Source organism: Pleurodeles waltl, chromosome 3_1 (genome assembly GCF_031143425.1).
Source record: "Pleurodeles waltl isolate 20211129_DDA chromosome 3_1, aPleWal1.hap1.20221129, whole genome shotgun sequence".
In the NCBI taxonomy this organism is placed as follows: domain Eukaryota; kingdom Metazoa; phylum Chordata; class Amphibia; order Caudata; family Salamandridae; genus Pleurodeles; species Pleurodeles waltl.
Genome location: NC_090440.1, coordinates 790,784,060 through 790,799,290, shown reverse-complemented (window position 1 = coordinate 790,799,290; position 15,231 = coordinate 790,784,060). Strand labels below are relative to the sequence as shown.

General features: G+C 41.5%; 1 long non-coding RNA gene across 1 annotated transcript in view; it reads right to left on the bottom strand.

Annotated features, from left to right (window-relative positions):
- Nucleotides 1-204: 204 nt before the first annotated feature.
- LOC138284626 (uncharacterized) overlaps nucleotides 205-15,231 on the bottom strand; it is a 71,297-nt gene continuing 56,270 nt past the window's right edge. Inside the window, exon 2 of the long non-coding RNA XR_011201432.1 lies at nucleotides 205-4,481. This is a non-coding gene — a long non-coding RNA (uncharacterized lncRNA). The remainder of the gene's footprint in view (nucleotides 4,482-15,231) is intronic.

The following is a 15,231-nucleotide window of genomic DNA, read 5'->3' as shown; positions in this document are numbered from 1 at the left end:
CCTTATTTGTTCTTTTATAGTTGAATTAATAAGGGGACGTGTTAGAGGTTCGATGGACCTTTTGACTACGCTTGGAGTGATTCCACTATAAGTTGTACCTTTAACGACAATCCTTTCAACATAATCAATAAGCAAACATTTAATCTGGAGTCAATAATCTTTACGCACCATGACCCAAGTGCCCATGAAAAATCACATCTTCAATAAAAGTTAGAAAGTTTATTTCCCTATACTAACAATGCTAACGTCATGCAAATTAGTCTCAAAACCAAATGATAAACATACATGAATAAAACTGGCTGACCAAATCTTCTAAAGAATCTCAATTTAACCAAAGCATTTACAATTAAGCATTCAATAGTCACAGTACAAATTAATAGCAAAAATAACTGCGCTATAGAAATGACATACATCTAGATTCAACAGGTGAACAAGATCAATTCTTAGTTAATAACATTTGTCAACACTGGGATTACTAACTAACCCTCCAATTAGCATAGCATGTTTGGACTTCATGCAAAAGCAGTTTAGTCAAACGTTAATTTGGATAACATTTAACTATGGCTCTATCAAAATACCAGTTGGTACCTAGAAATTAAGGTACGAAAACCAATAACAAGGACAATAGCATTTTGTTATACCGCTCCTCAATGGATCGGCAAGCTGCGATTCTCTTCGTTAGTTGGACATCCGTCTGGTCAGCTTCAGCAACAGAGAGTGAAAGGGAATGGCTCAGACACAGTGGGCTCTAAGCTATCTGAACCATTTTTAAGAAGCAATTTTTAAGGGATCAGCATCCACCAATAGCAATTTAAGCAATAATGTCATAGTTAGAAAATAAAGTCAACAGGAACTGTTCAGCTCCTCAAACAGAACCACTATGGGGAAAATCAGAATAGAAAAGAACCCTCTCCCCTCTCTGGAGTCAGGCTAAGTTAGAATTTCCTAAAGAATCTTTACACATTGTCATTGGTCAGGAAATCGTACGCTTACAGTTAGCCCAAAAGAAATTAAACCCCAAATCCAAGATATAACTAAACTGCCTTTCACACGGTGATGATTGGCTCCTCTTCTCCTGTTCACATCATCAGACTCGTCGAGTAACTCTTGTGTTACAATCCATACTTCAGTCAGTGCATCCACTGTTGGTTCATGGGGACATCGCTGTCTCACACATCAAATCTACACAGTTGCGTTGTCTAGTACAAGACATTCTAGCATGCAGTTCTCGTGAAAAAGTTAAAGACATCTGCAAATCGTTTGGTGAGCGCAATACGAACAATGAAAGCATGAATTATCTAGCTGTACAATACATTTTCCACTATTTATTAAACATTGCAGCTTGACATGAGGTTTTGCAGACTAGGCCCAAACCTCTGCAACTTATGGCCTAAAGTTAATAAAACAAATACATAACATGAAATTGTTAATATGACATACTAATACATTTTTCTCCACACATGCACTTCAACTAATAATAGCATGCATCCACTAAAAAGCATTACGAATTCAATGACGGCCACTCAAGTGGGCACATTTTCCAAATCACACATTATTTTCTATGTTAGCCTAATTCCATGCAAATTCTTAACCCATAATAAATAGAAATCATTAGAAATTAATTCAGTTTTCATAATACCTCCTCTGATGACTAAATATGTCATCACACCTTACAACATTCAATACAAATTTGTTTACCTAAAATTTGGATTCACTGTAACTTTTAATTCTTCTTTCCCTTTTCAAATTTTCTCTAAAGTACTTCTCCATTTTAATTTCTTACCTCCTCTGATCAATTTTCAATTTCTTCATTTTAATCATATGATACAATGTATAAATTCCCCATGCTCCAATTATATGTCACAATAATCAATATTATCTGTATTGTTTTTAAAATTATCCCTTTCTGTAGGTTGCCCATCCACTTTCTCACAGAAGCAAAACCTTTGCCAACCTTTTCCAAAACTCCAGGTTCTTCCAACTCTTTTAAATCAGCGTTATCGTTAGTCAGATTGTTAATAAAGCCTCTAATTTCTTTACTATTGTTAGGGATAAATGTGCAACAATGTTGCGAGTTCAGCATTTTACAAACTCCACCCTCCTTTGTTGAAAGGATGTCTAATGCAAGGAGGTGCTAAAGAGTCATAGATCTTACTGCAGCAATTTCTGTATCGATTAGGATCATGGCTCCTAAAACATTAGTCAGCATGTTATCCACAATAGTAGACAACTTTTGAATTTTCAAAGAATGTAAGATAACTTCCCCTGAAGGAATTATGGCTCCAAATATATTTATAATTATGCCAAAATAAGATTCTCTCTTAGGTCTAGCAATGTGAAAATCAGTCATCTAAGGTACCGTATTCAGGTTCTCAAGTTGATAAATCTTTGGGAAAACTATCCCCCAAGTAACATGTGCCATAAAATCCTCTCGGAAGACGATAATACGCATTTGATCTACAGATGTAATAAACCCCTGGAATTGCTGTCTTGTCCATTTAACATTAAAGTCCATTTACTCTGGAATAGAAACACGTCTACATTCACTCGTTCCCACAAACAATGCGTCAGTTCTAGATTTAGGGCTATATACACAAAGCTTTCCTACGTGTTGTGCATCTCAAGCTAATTTCCATTGTGTCTTTATTTTGCTAAATGCATAGTCATTTCTAAACGTTCTTTTCTCTAAGCCCTTGTCTAACATCTCCTCCAATGCCTTTCTCCTGTCATCAGTCTGATCTAAAAAGCTCTTTTCTACTGGTGTTAGCAAGCATGTCAGGTTGTTCCTGTGTGCGTAAGCTGTGCCAAATGTCAATGTAGGCTCAAAGAAAACTCTCACTAATTCTATATTATTTTCCTTAGCTACTCTACTCAGGTACTTAATTATAGGAACAAACAGAAATCCTAAATCATGATTTGAGTATAAATACTGAATGTATTCTTGGTTATAGAATCTTGTTTGTAGATGACTGCAACTTATTCCGTAGGTTAGTGGCAAACTGTGGTAAGTAATTCCTTCCTCTACTGACGAAGGAATTTGCGTACAAACATAACTATCTCTCGCATTCATCGTTTCCACATACTCATCTAGTAAGCAATAGAAAACATTAGAAGAAAGATCTCCTTATGGACGGCTTATGTGCAAATATTTGTATAATTCTGTAAGTGTAGTAGTCGTGTCTAAAGCAGAGGTATGATTAGCTACAACCCTATCAAGAAAAGTCATACTCACAATCAATACCAAACACAATATCATGCACACAATCGCCAAACCAATACCTATGTATTTACGGAACCTATTGTTCCTAGCCTGCTGGTTGTGGTTACTCATGATCTGTAAAGAATCAAAAAGTAGAAGAGGAAAAATATAACTATGCAGCAAAATAAACAGAACAAAATCTTCAGTCTTCTTTAGCAGTTATTTACAGCTTTCTGTCTCTTCTCCAGGACTTTTGTCAAAATCGGCAATTGGTCAAAATCGATTTAGCAGCTTGTCAAATCAGGTTATTTCAAAAGTCTCTACCAGTTACTTTCAATTGTTCAATCTTTTTCACTTTTCTTAGTTTCACAACTTTACCAAGTTCAGTTAATTGATCTCCTTCACATACCAAAATATTGACTTGGAATCTCTTGATCAAAACAAAAAGACAAAACTTCACCCTGCCAATTACTTGTCATTGCATAGCCCAATTAGGACCTACGTACCTTCTGCTTGCAATTCGCATTCTTTTCAATCTTCAATCTCCACTTAATTCTCCATCACTCAAGTCTTCTTTTCGTGTTGTGTCTATTGCTTCTTCGATTATTGACAACATGCTTGAGTCTTTTCCCTTCTCTTGCTCTTTAGACCAATTCTCTCCTTTTCGTGTACCTTTTGTCAGTGCTCTTTTCAGTGTTGGACTTGTAACTTCTCTTGGTTCTGCAGAATTTTCACTTGATGTACCTGCAACTGGTTCCGGAGGAGTCCGATAATTTTGGCTTTGATCCACCTCAGTTCCTTCCACCTCAGGGTCTGTTGTTTGCTTTGTTTGTCCTTCAAGACCGTCTACTTCTGGGAGAGCTCTCCTCTGACTAGACTCTCATGCTACCTCATTTGAGGTTTGTTCAATGTCACTCTCCTGTATATCTTCCGCTTTGTCTCTCACAGGAGTGTTTACACTGTCTTTGGCCTGCTCAGAGCCTGACTCCGATCCTCCAGCTTCCTTCTCTGATTCTGGAGTTTGTCTGGACGTTGTTGGTACTCTCAACAACTCTTCTTCATTGTCTAAAGGACAGGGTACTTTCCGAGTATGGCTAGCATGAATCCAGTTCGGAAGTCTAGCGCACTTCACACCAGTAATAGTAAACAGTACAACTTGGTAAGGCCCTTTCCACCTGGGCTCCAGGCAAGTCTTCCTAACGTGTTTTCTGATTACAACCCAATCTCTAGCTCTTAGGTTGAGATTCTGGTCTTGGGATGGCTGCACAGTTGTGGCCTCCACCTGATGAGAGAAAGAGCGAAGCACATCAGCAAGACCCTTGCAGTCATCCAACACCATATTATCTGTTATGTTTACAAAAGCATTGGCAGGAACTGCTGGAAATCGCATTGCTCTGCCCATGAGGATTTCATGTGACGACAGTCCGTTTTTTCTGACAGGTGTGTTTCTCATACTCATCAGAACTAACGGCAGTGCGTCTGGCCATTTCAGATTCGTGGACACATACATCTTTGCAATTCTTGACTTCAGGGTACCATTCCTTTCCTCAACAATTCCTGAGGCTTAAGGGCGATAACTACAATGCAACTTCTGCTCAATGTTTGAAGCTGAACATAGTAATTTAATTACTTCGTTATTGAAGTGGCTTCCTCTATCTGATTCTAAAGAGACCGGAAAACCAAAACGAGGTATTAGTTCTCTAAGCAACAACTTTGCTACTGTAAGGCTGTAATTTTTTCGTGTGGGGTAGGCTTCAATCCAGTGACTAAAAATACTAACAATCACCAGCACATATCTCAATCCTCAACACACAGGCATCTCAATGAAATCCATCTGCACCCTGCTAAATGGACCTCCTACTCTTCCAATGTGGCTCATATTAACCACAGTCCTTTTACCCACGTTCATCTGTTGGTAGATAATGCAATGATGGCAAAATGCTTCCACATGTCTAAATTTAGGATTAAAACCAAAACTGTTTAAATGTGCGAATCATGGCATCCCTCCCAACATGTGATTGACCATGATAGCATTTGGCCATTTGAGTCAACAAATTATTTTGTAAAACCACTTGTCCCTCCCCGGACACCCAAACATTGTCTTCTCACTGAACACATTTCAATTTTACCCGAGTTTTCTTTTCCTCCTTATCAACATTATCCTGAAGCGCTTTCAAATCTTCCCAAGTGTCAATCACATTTAGGGCATAACTGGTACATATTTCTTCCTCTGGTAACAATTTCCATTTGTCCTTGAAGGATATACAATTCAGGGCGCAAAACTTAGCAACTTGATCCGCATATCCATTTCCCATCAACACAAAATCATGTGATTTCAGGTGTTCATTGCATTTCACCACAGCAATCTTTTCGGGAATTTGTAAAGCTTGTAACAAATCATGGATTCTTTCACCGTTTCTAACTGGTGAACTGGAAGAGGTCAGGAAACCTCTCTGTGACCATAGCCGGCCAAAACTGTGAACTATTCCAAAATCCATACTGGCTGTCTGTATAAATGGTAAGCTTTAGTTTGTGCAGAGACATGGCATCCTCTATTAAGGGCTACCAGCTCAGCCACTTGTGCAGAATATACTCCCGAAGCCAAGAAGCTTAGAGTATACCAGAAATTGTGCACACTGCATATCTTGCTTTTCATGTTCCCATCTCTTAACCAGGAACCATCAACAAAACTAATTTGGTCATTTTCTTCCAATCGAGTATCTTTAATGTCAGGTCTCAGTTTTGTGCACAAATCAGTCACCTCCAGGCAGTCATTTTCAATTTCCTTTAATTTATCAATTTCAACCATTTCGTTTGGAAGCAAAGTTGCTGGGTTAAGCACTGCACACCTTTTCAGAGTTACATTGGGAGAACCTAAAATTACAGTCTCGTATGTGGTCAACCTAGTGTTGGTTAGATTTTGGGTCTTGGATCAGGTAAGCAAAACTTCAATGGAGTGAGGGACCTTAACAGTTAAAGGATGCCCCATCACAATGCTCTCACTCTGAGTGAGGCTCAATCCAACTGCTGCTGCTGTGTGCAAACAGCCAAGTAGTGCTCCTGCAACTGGGTACAAAGTAGCTTACAAATATGCTACTGGGCGGTTTACACCACCATGGACTTGAGTCAAAACAGACAAAGAGCATGCATCACGCTCATGATAAAACAACATGAAGGGTTTTGTGTAGTCAGGCATTCCCAAAGCTGGAGCTTTGCACAGACTCTCTCTCAATTCAGTAAAGGCTTTCACACAAGCTTGGTCTAAAACTAAGGGATCAGTAATTCTTTGTGAGTCAGCTTCTGCCATGGCTTAGAAGTGATTGAAAAGTTAGGAATCCACTGGCAACAACAGCTCACCATGCCCAAAAACATTCTGACATCTCTCTGTGTAGCTTGGGGATTAATCTGTAATATGGCTGTAATCCTCTCTCTGGAAATTTTCCTAGCTCCCTTTTCGATTAGGTGTGCCAAGTATTTCACTTCTGTTGGACAATACTGTAATTTTGCTGGGGACACTTTATGTCTGTTCTTTCCCAAATGATTCAGTAAGGCAATAGTATCATACTTGCATGCTTCTCTTGTCAGCCAATAAATCATTAATGTATTGGACTAACGCCGATTGGAAAGGCAATTCCAACGATTCCAGGTTCCTTTTCAGGACCTGGTTGAACATGGACGGTGACTCTGAAAACCCTTGATGAATTCTGCACCACCAATAGCCTTGATCCAAGAATTTAAAACAGATGAAAAATTGGCTATCCTCAAGAAGAGATACAGTAAAAAATGTCTGTGACAGGTCCTCTATGGTGAACCATTGAGCATTGCATGGGATCTGAAACAATATCACTGCTGAATTTGGCACCACAGGACAACATTAAATCACAATATTGTTTATTTTCCTCAAATCCTGAACAATTAAAAATTTCCCACAAGGTGTTCGCAATCCCAATATTGGTGAGTTACATGGGCTGCTCAATACTTCTTTTAAAACACCTTGGTTTACAAATTCTGCAATTATGGGTGCAATCCCTTAAATTGTATCCTGTGTCACATGGTATTGGGGTATCTAGGGAAAAAATCACATTTGGCTTGACTGGGACCTTAACTGGCTCAACTCCTTTGAATAGACCAATGCCTTTCCCTGAAAACTCCCACACTTTCATTTTAATTGTTCTCTGTAAGTCAGAAGGAAGATCTTGTATTGTACAAACTGGAAAGAAACTGATCAAAGGGTACTCCCCATTCACTGTGTCACAACTTGTTCCTGTAGGCAAGTCATCTTCATCAATGTTTGTCTGGATGGCAATGCCATTGTTTGAGCAAGTAATCAAACATCATGTTTTGCATAACAAGTCTCTTCCTAGTAAGGATACTGGACTTGAGGCACAAGCTACAAATTTGTGTAATCCTTTAAAGTTACCAATTTTAACCTGGTTTGTCAAATACTGGTTTGCAGCTCCTACGATCTGTACTGTTTTCCCTGAAAGGGGTACGTTTGGCACTTCTTCATTTCTCTCTGTAGAGTGTGTAGCTCCTGGGTCAACTAGAATTGAGACTTTGTGACCTATCACTTTTCCCTTCATGTATGGACCTTTCTGATCTACTTCTAATGAAGCTGCTAAAACGCATTCCTCATCTGAACTCTCACTCACCCAGTCACCATTCGCTTCATCCTAACTGTGTAATGGGTATTGGTGTATTTGTTACTACTCTGGTTAAGCCTTTGACCTGTGACCTGCTGAGGAAGCATCCCCTGCTGCTGCTCCATTGGGGCTTGAGGTATCTGGATTTTCTGCCTAGGTACCATTTGAACTTGGGGTTCCATTTGATGTGACTGGGGTATCTGCAAATGTGGCATTTGCATCGGCTGCACAGGCTGAAAACCTTGCACCTGGTTCACATTATTTTGGAAATTTGGATTTTGACCTCACATTCTTGGTCATCTCATATTTGGAAAATAATTAACTTTGTTCGTCTGCTGAACAACACCTTCCTGACTTAACATCAGACACTCCTGCTTCCAATGTCTGAGGCCTCAGAAAGCGTGACAAGGTAACATCCTTTTTGTCCCTTGCACGTCATTCTGAATAACAACAGTATTCACGGTTCACATTTCCAACTCCACCACGACCTCTACCTTTCACCTGGTTCTGCAACCACACGTTTCCCTGCTGCTGCTGTGGAAACCTTCCCTGCATTCTTGATTGTGCCACTTTAATCTGCATCACCATTACCTTTTCTTTCAACTTTCTCTGTTTCAACTCAGTCTTGTCACTACAGTACTTTGCGCATGGCAACACTTCATCAATTGGCTTCGCTTGCCAACAAATCAAATGGCTCTTAATCATCTGGCTAATTTCAGGTTTGAATCCTTCAACAAACCTGAACACAAAATAAATCATGTCTTTCGGCTCAATTGTTTCTGTGCCACTGTAATGTATGAATCCCTGCAACAACCTCTCATAGTAGGCATGTATGACTCTTTTCCTTCCTTAGCTGTCCTGTCTATTCTCTGCCAGTCAATATTTGTGGGTGAAATTCTCGTTTTCAAAAATTCAGTCACTTTATAGTAATAGTACTATACTTCAGGAGGTGGTGCACCTGTAGCTGGATCTCTCTGAGGTTCTCTTGTCAGCCGATCTACACTCCTTTTACATTCGACCCATAAATCTGCTGGAACTACTATTTCTAACAGGGTGTTCAAATCCTTTCACAGACATTTTGCAAGCTTCACAAACCTATCCGTTTGCTGGTACCATTCCACTGGCTTCTCACTCAACCTGGGATAATCATTGGTAAACAATATTATGTCACATCTGCTCCAAGGGACATGAACAAAATTCCCTCCAGGAATCTCTCTCGTTAGTAATATTTTCAGTAGATTGTCAATCTGCTGCACATTTGCGGCAAGATTTGCAAAATCTCTTTTCTTCTTGTCTCTTTTCTTCACCCATCTTCCTTCACACTTATATAATGCTCCCCATGTCTGAATGCTCTGTATTAATTCCCTAATGTGAATTTTCATTCCTGATATTCTCATGTCCTCAAAGTCCTTTGAGTCAAACTCTAAGCTGTAACTTCTCTTTAAATGTTTTGTTTTCTCAATTTCTACGTCATATTTTTCTGCAAGATCTGCTAATTTCTGATGTACTATTCCTGCTTTGATAGTAATCAGTTTGCACAAATAACGTAACTCCTCTTCTCTCTATGAATCAATTCTGTCTAAACCCATTGCTCCCTCAAGTAAGTATTCTGCTTCTAGTCTAAGCGTGGTCAAATTCAGTGCACTTCCTCCACTGGAATCTCCTTGCATGCTATTCAACTTCTCCAACCATTCAGTTAACTGCTGAGGTGTCAAACCTTGTAATGAAATGTTGTTATTACACCGGGCACTTGCTGTAACGTTAAGCTCAGGGTCTCAAGTGTTACCATGCTTGGATTGTAATCTATGTCAAATCTCCCCTGATTATTTGGAGGAGTTCTAAAAGAACTCAAATCTATTAACTGACCTGTTCCATCGAATGTTGGTTTCATGGGGGTCATCATTCCTGCATTCTAAGTGAATCTGTGGGCACTTCAGTTATACAGAATACCTTTGTGTGGTCTGTTCTATAATACATTTTACATTGGTACAAAAGTGTGTGACTCCATGCAAATAAAGGAATGACTTTTCCTTTATGGCTGTGTCATATTAGAGAAGCAGGCTCCTGGACCCAAAGACCAGTGATGTACGTTCTAACTGACTGCCATCTTATTTGTTCCCCTGGGTGTCCCTTGGAATAAAGCCTGAATTGTCCAGGCACTCACCAAGTTTCCTCTCCTTCAAAGGGAACAGAGTTTGACTGCACGTCCCATCTTGCCCTCTTGGAGGACTTGGAGGAGTTTTGTGAGGTTTGAGGGCCATCAAAAAACACCAAGTATTGGCAAAGCCATTCGGTTGGAGCTTAAGGTGGTAATGCATGTACCGTAAGCACTTGCAAGCCAGACAACAAAATGAAAGCCTGTCTATATTGAAGAATTCCTTGCCTTTGATACCGTCTTGTTTTTGTTCAGGGCAAATTAAGTTCAGTTGGCAAGAGGGCGTTCATTTTAGCCCTCCTTTGATTTGGAAAGGAAGGACTATAATAATGGTTCTCTTCCTACTCAACCTTCATTTGACAGAAAAAAACACAACTGAACTGACGGCGAGGAAGCCTTCAATATAGACAGTCTTTTGTTTCTGGAAAAAATATATCCAGCCATGCAGCCCTAATGACAAGCTGTAATGGGGGAGGTTGGGATGAGAGAGTGTGGGTAAGGAGCACACAGAGAAGAAAGGGGCAGGGAGGGACCAATGAGAGGGTACCAGGCAGAGCAAATGAGGAGAACACAGCGCAGAGACAACGGGATGGGAAGGAGTAATGAGAGGGGTTGGTGGAAAGGGGGATGAGTAACACACAGGAGAGAGAAGGAGGTATGGGAGAGAGGAAAAAGGCATGGAGAAGGTGGGAGTGGCAGGAGCAGTGCTTAATTTGTGCTTGTTGTTACCGGTGCTGTGCACTGGCACTTATTTTTTAGGGCTGGCACTTTTTTTTCTGCCTCAAGCATTTACTGCGAGCAAAAGACACATATGGGAAAGATGGAGGAAGAGAAAAAGTAAAAGTGTCACAAAGGGAGAAAGCAGAAAGCTGCAAGAGTGAGCTGAAGTGGCAGGGAGTGGCTGAAAATGGTTTAAAGAGGCCCGTGATTGCTTCAGGATTACGCTGCTTCAGTATTCCGTGTTCACACATTTAATTGCAATAGCCATGTGTTTAAGAGCAGGGCTATGGGCACTGGCACATTTTTATTGACAAATTAAGCGCTGGGCAGGAGAGAGGAAAGAGAGAGAATGGCTGACAAAAGGAAGGAAGAGTGAGAGACCCGTGTTATGGAATTAGTGATAGGGTAACCAGATTTTGAGAAGCAAAAACCAGGACAGGTCAGACAAAAAAGTAGGAATGTATAGCCTTATAACTTCTGTATCTGTCCTGTTTTTTGCATACCTTTTTGTGTGTGTGTGTGTGTGTGTGTGTGTACACGTGCGCACACTAGGGTTGTAGATCTGGTAAATGTGTGCATATATTCACACATTTACGAGTACATATATGTACACACACATAATTACAAGGCTACGTTAACATTAGCAATGGCAGGACCTGAGCGCCTACCTTTCATTTCTGCTTCGCAGTATGACTTGACCATTCTCTAAAAAAACAGGACATTTATTTAAAATGTGCAAAAGCGTCGGGACACAGGGACAGTCCCCTGAAAACCGGGACTGTCTGGTGAAGTCCGGGACGTCTGGTCACCCTAATTAGGGAGGGGCAGAAGAGAGCCAGCAGATGCGGCAGAGAGGTCTATGTTTGTAGAGTAGTCCCTTATGCAGTTTCATGATATGAGGTGGAAAATACACCCCAACAGCCAGTAGCATTAGGTGAGAGCGAACTACTCCTCTAGGCTTAGCCAGGATGTGATCGACAAAGTCTCAAGCCAAAGCTTGTAAAAAATTAAAAAAATAGAAAGCTTGCAAGAAAGATTGAAAGAGCCAAACCCAAAGTCCCCTCCAAGTATACTGTATGCAAAAGGTCAGCTTGACAGTTCTGTAAATCCAGACCTCAAAACTGGGTGAACGATTACTCCTGCCTCGTCTGAAGCAAGTCTACTAACTGGAGTCGAACATGCGCTCCTGACAGGGCAAGTCTGAACATAGTTCATTCAATGAAGGTGAATGCTCGACCAAGCCCGGGCCACGCCCCTTCGCCAAAAGTGCCCTTGAGCTTTCATTTGTTTAAATCATTGTCATCTGGAGATGTGGTTTTATGTCCTTGCAGTCAAATAGTTGGACTAACAGCCTGATAATGAACTGTGAAAGAATAATCCTGTGAGTTTGCCAAGGTCGCGAGTCTTTGGGTAAACGGTAGGCTATCAGTTTGTTCTAATGTGTATCTTGAATGTAAAGGGGCCCCATGTTCACCCTCCCCGCCCCACCCGTCCCCCAGTTGAAAGCTCTCACTGGCGCACGATCTGCAGCAAGGTAACTAACCACAGAAACGGGAATAACATTGGAACGTAACGCCCTTTTGAAAAATGCGCCTCTTAAAATCATTACATAATAACTGCAATTGAACGAAATTAAATGAGCTATTTACTGAACTGTTAGTGCGGCCTTTTTAAACCTGTCGCTTTTGAGAGCAGGAACACTGCCTCTGTGCATCTGACAAAAGGCCTGCTGTTCCAAGAATGTTGAGCTCATTTCACACATTTTCCGCTGCAGGCTTCAGTGCCACGCCCATTTTCTAAATGTGTTTTCGAGCACGGCTAGTAACAGACGAGTTGCAATAGGATGAGGTGGGGCCAGGGAGAGGCCGAACTGACGTCAGCAGTACAGTCACTCCATGAGTTCAGGGCTGGACCTGGGAGCTGTGGGATTAAAAAATTTCTAGCTATCGCGTCAAGAATTTTAGATTCTATTAAGGACATGGAGGCGAGGATTATGCTTTCTCTAACTTTACTGATAAACACAGCAGCCAATAAAAACAACAATTTTTCAAAACTACAAGTCCCATGAGCCTTAGCCCACCAATCATAGCACGAGCACTGTCCATAAATATCCAGAACTCTATAGTCCTTCCTCTTTCTTTGCGGGAAAACAGATCAAACATGCGAAAACTTGCGGAACTTGATAACGAAATCCATGCCAGATCTCTGAAAATAACTCCCAAAGTTGAAAGATAACTGCATTAACGATGCTTCTCTGAAGTCTTTCACGATGTCGTGCTGGGAGTCCCTGAGTGAGAACAAAACAATCAACTAATATCAGATATCATGGGAGGGTACATAATTCACGTTTTTAAATTAAACCAATTTTAATCAATTACCATATAAATGACATAAATTACAATACATCCTTTATCACATCAATGTAATAAATGTACAACTGGGTGGGATAATCCTCGCCTCCGTGTCCTTAATAGAATTTAAAATTCTTGACGCGATAGCTAGAAATTTTTTTATTCTATGTCAGGACCGGAGGCTTCGGATTATGCTAGTTCAAAGTCTATTAACTACTTCCGACACAACGTCCACAATAGGTTTGTGGTAGAAAACTTTAAAAGTGGAATCGTTTGACCAATCAGCTGCAGCCATAATGTCTTCAAGTCTGGCTCCTGTCGCAAAAGCTTTGGAGGCCATAGCTCCTCTAACCGAATGAGCCCCAAAAACACTTATGTCAATGCCGGATTCGGCTAATAACCATTTGACCCAACGAGCCAAGGTTGCTGCAGTGACTGGATTAAATGGTTTTTGTAAGGAAATCAGCAACTGACCCGAAACATTCTGCCTGAATTCTCTAGTGGCATCCTCATAACTCTTCAAGCATTGAACCACGCATCATTTCTTGTTATGCGGAAAGGATGGGTATGAAATACATTTGGATGCAGTTTTTGTACGTCTAGAAATGGAAAAAGACACTCCGCTAGGAGTAAATACTCTACCTGTTAAATCCAGAGCTCTAACATCTGAGACCCTTCTGCAGGAGAGTAAGCATAACAGCATAGTCAACTTTGCGGATAACTGCTTGCGAGTTAGCCCGTCATTATCCGGCCAATTTCTAAGGAAACGTAAAATAATGTTAACATCCCATAAGGAGGTATACTTAGGTTGAGGAGGTTTTACCATGCGAATGCCTCTAAGCAACTTGCAAATCAAGGGATGCTCTCCTACCGGCTTGCCCTGAATATGGGGATGTCCTGCTGACAGGGCTGAACGACAATTGTTAATTGTCCTATAAGCTAAACCTTGAGAGGCCAATTCTGACAAAAAATTGGCTATGACATGAATCTCTGACCCCAAGGGATCCACACTCCTTGTGTCGCACCAACGTATCCACTTCCTCCAGGCCTGTTCGTATCTCTTCTGAGTGGAGGGAGCCCAAGATTGGGATAAGAAAAACAATGCTGAGTCCGAAACTCCCGGCACTTGCCATCTTCTCCTGAAAGTCTCCATGCCATCAGAGTTAACAGTCCCTGAAGGATCAGAGGATGAGAACTGTTCGATGGATCTAAAAGAAGGTCCACCGACCACGGGATCCTCACCGGAAAGTCGCATGACTGGTTCATTGCGGAAGGGAACCATGGTTGAGCACTCCACCACGGGGTCACTAGAATGATTTCCGAGCGTTGGCGACGCACTTGCGCCAGAACGCGAGGAATCATCACAAAAGGAGGGAAGGCATAAAGAAGGTCTTTCAGCCATAACTGCAAGAACGCGTCCGTCCCCTTCGCTTGAGGGTCCGGCCTCCAACTGAAGAAGCAAGGGACCTGACTGTTCAAACGGGATGCAAATAAATCTATCTGACATGTCCCCCACCGAAGTTGGAGAGCTAGGAAAATTTTCCGTTTGAGCCTCCAGTCGCTGCCATCCCGAAGGAAACGAGAGTTCCAGTCTGCTGTTGTATTGGTAATACCCGGAATGTATTCCGCTATTACCGAAATTTTCTGATTGAGGCAAAAGTGCCAGAATTCCTTCGCTATCTCCGCCAGGAGACGAGATCTGGTCCCTCCTAGGCGATTGATGTATCTGACCGCGGAGACATTGTCCATCCGCAGGAGAATGCAGCAATGAGCCTTGCGGGGAGCTAAAGATTTGATGGCGAACGATCCCGCCAGGAGTTCCAGGCAGTTGATGTGATAAGATAGTTCCCCCGGGGACCAACGGCCTCCAGTCTCCACTGGACCGCAACGAGCCCCCCAGCCCCACCGGCTGGCATCCGATTCGATCACTACATCCGGATTGGAAGGGAAAATTGCTCTGCCATTCCACGCATCCATGTGATCTAACCACCATGTTATCTCCGTCCTGGCTTCCTCCGAGAGGGGAACTAGCTCTGAATATTGAAGACCTTTTTGAAGGTGAAGAATCTTCAATCTCTGAAGGGCTCTGTAGTGAAGAGGCCCCGGGAAAATTGCCTGAATGGATGACGCTAAAAGGCCGACAAGTCGGGCTAGTGTCCTCAA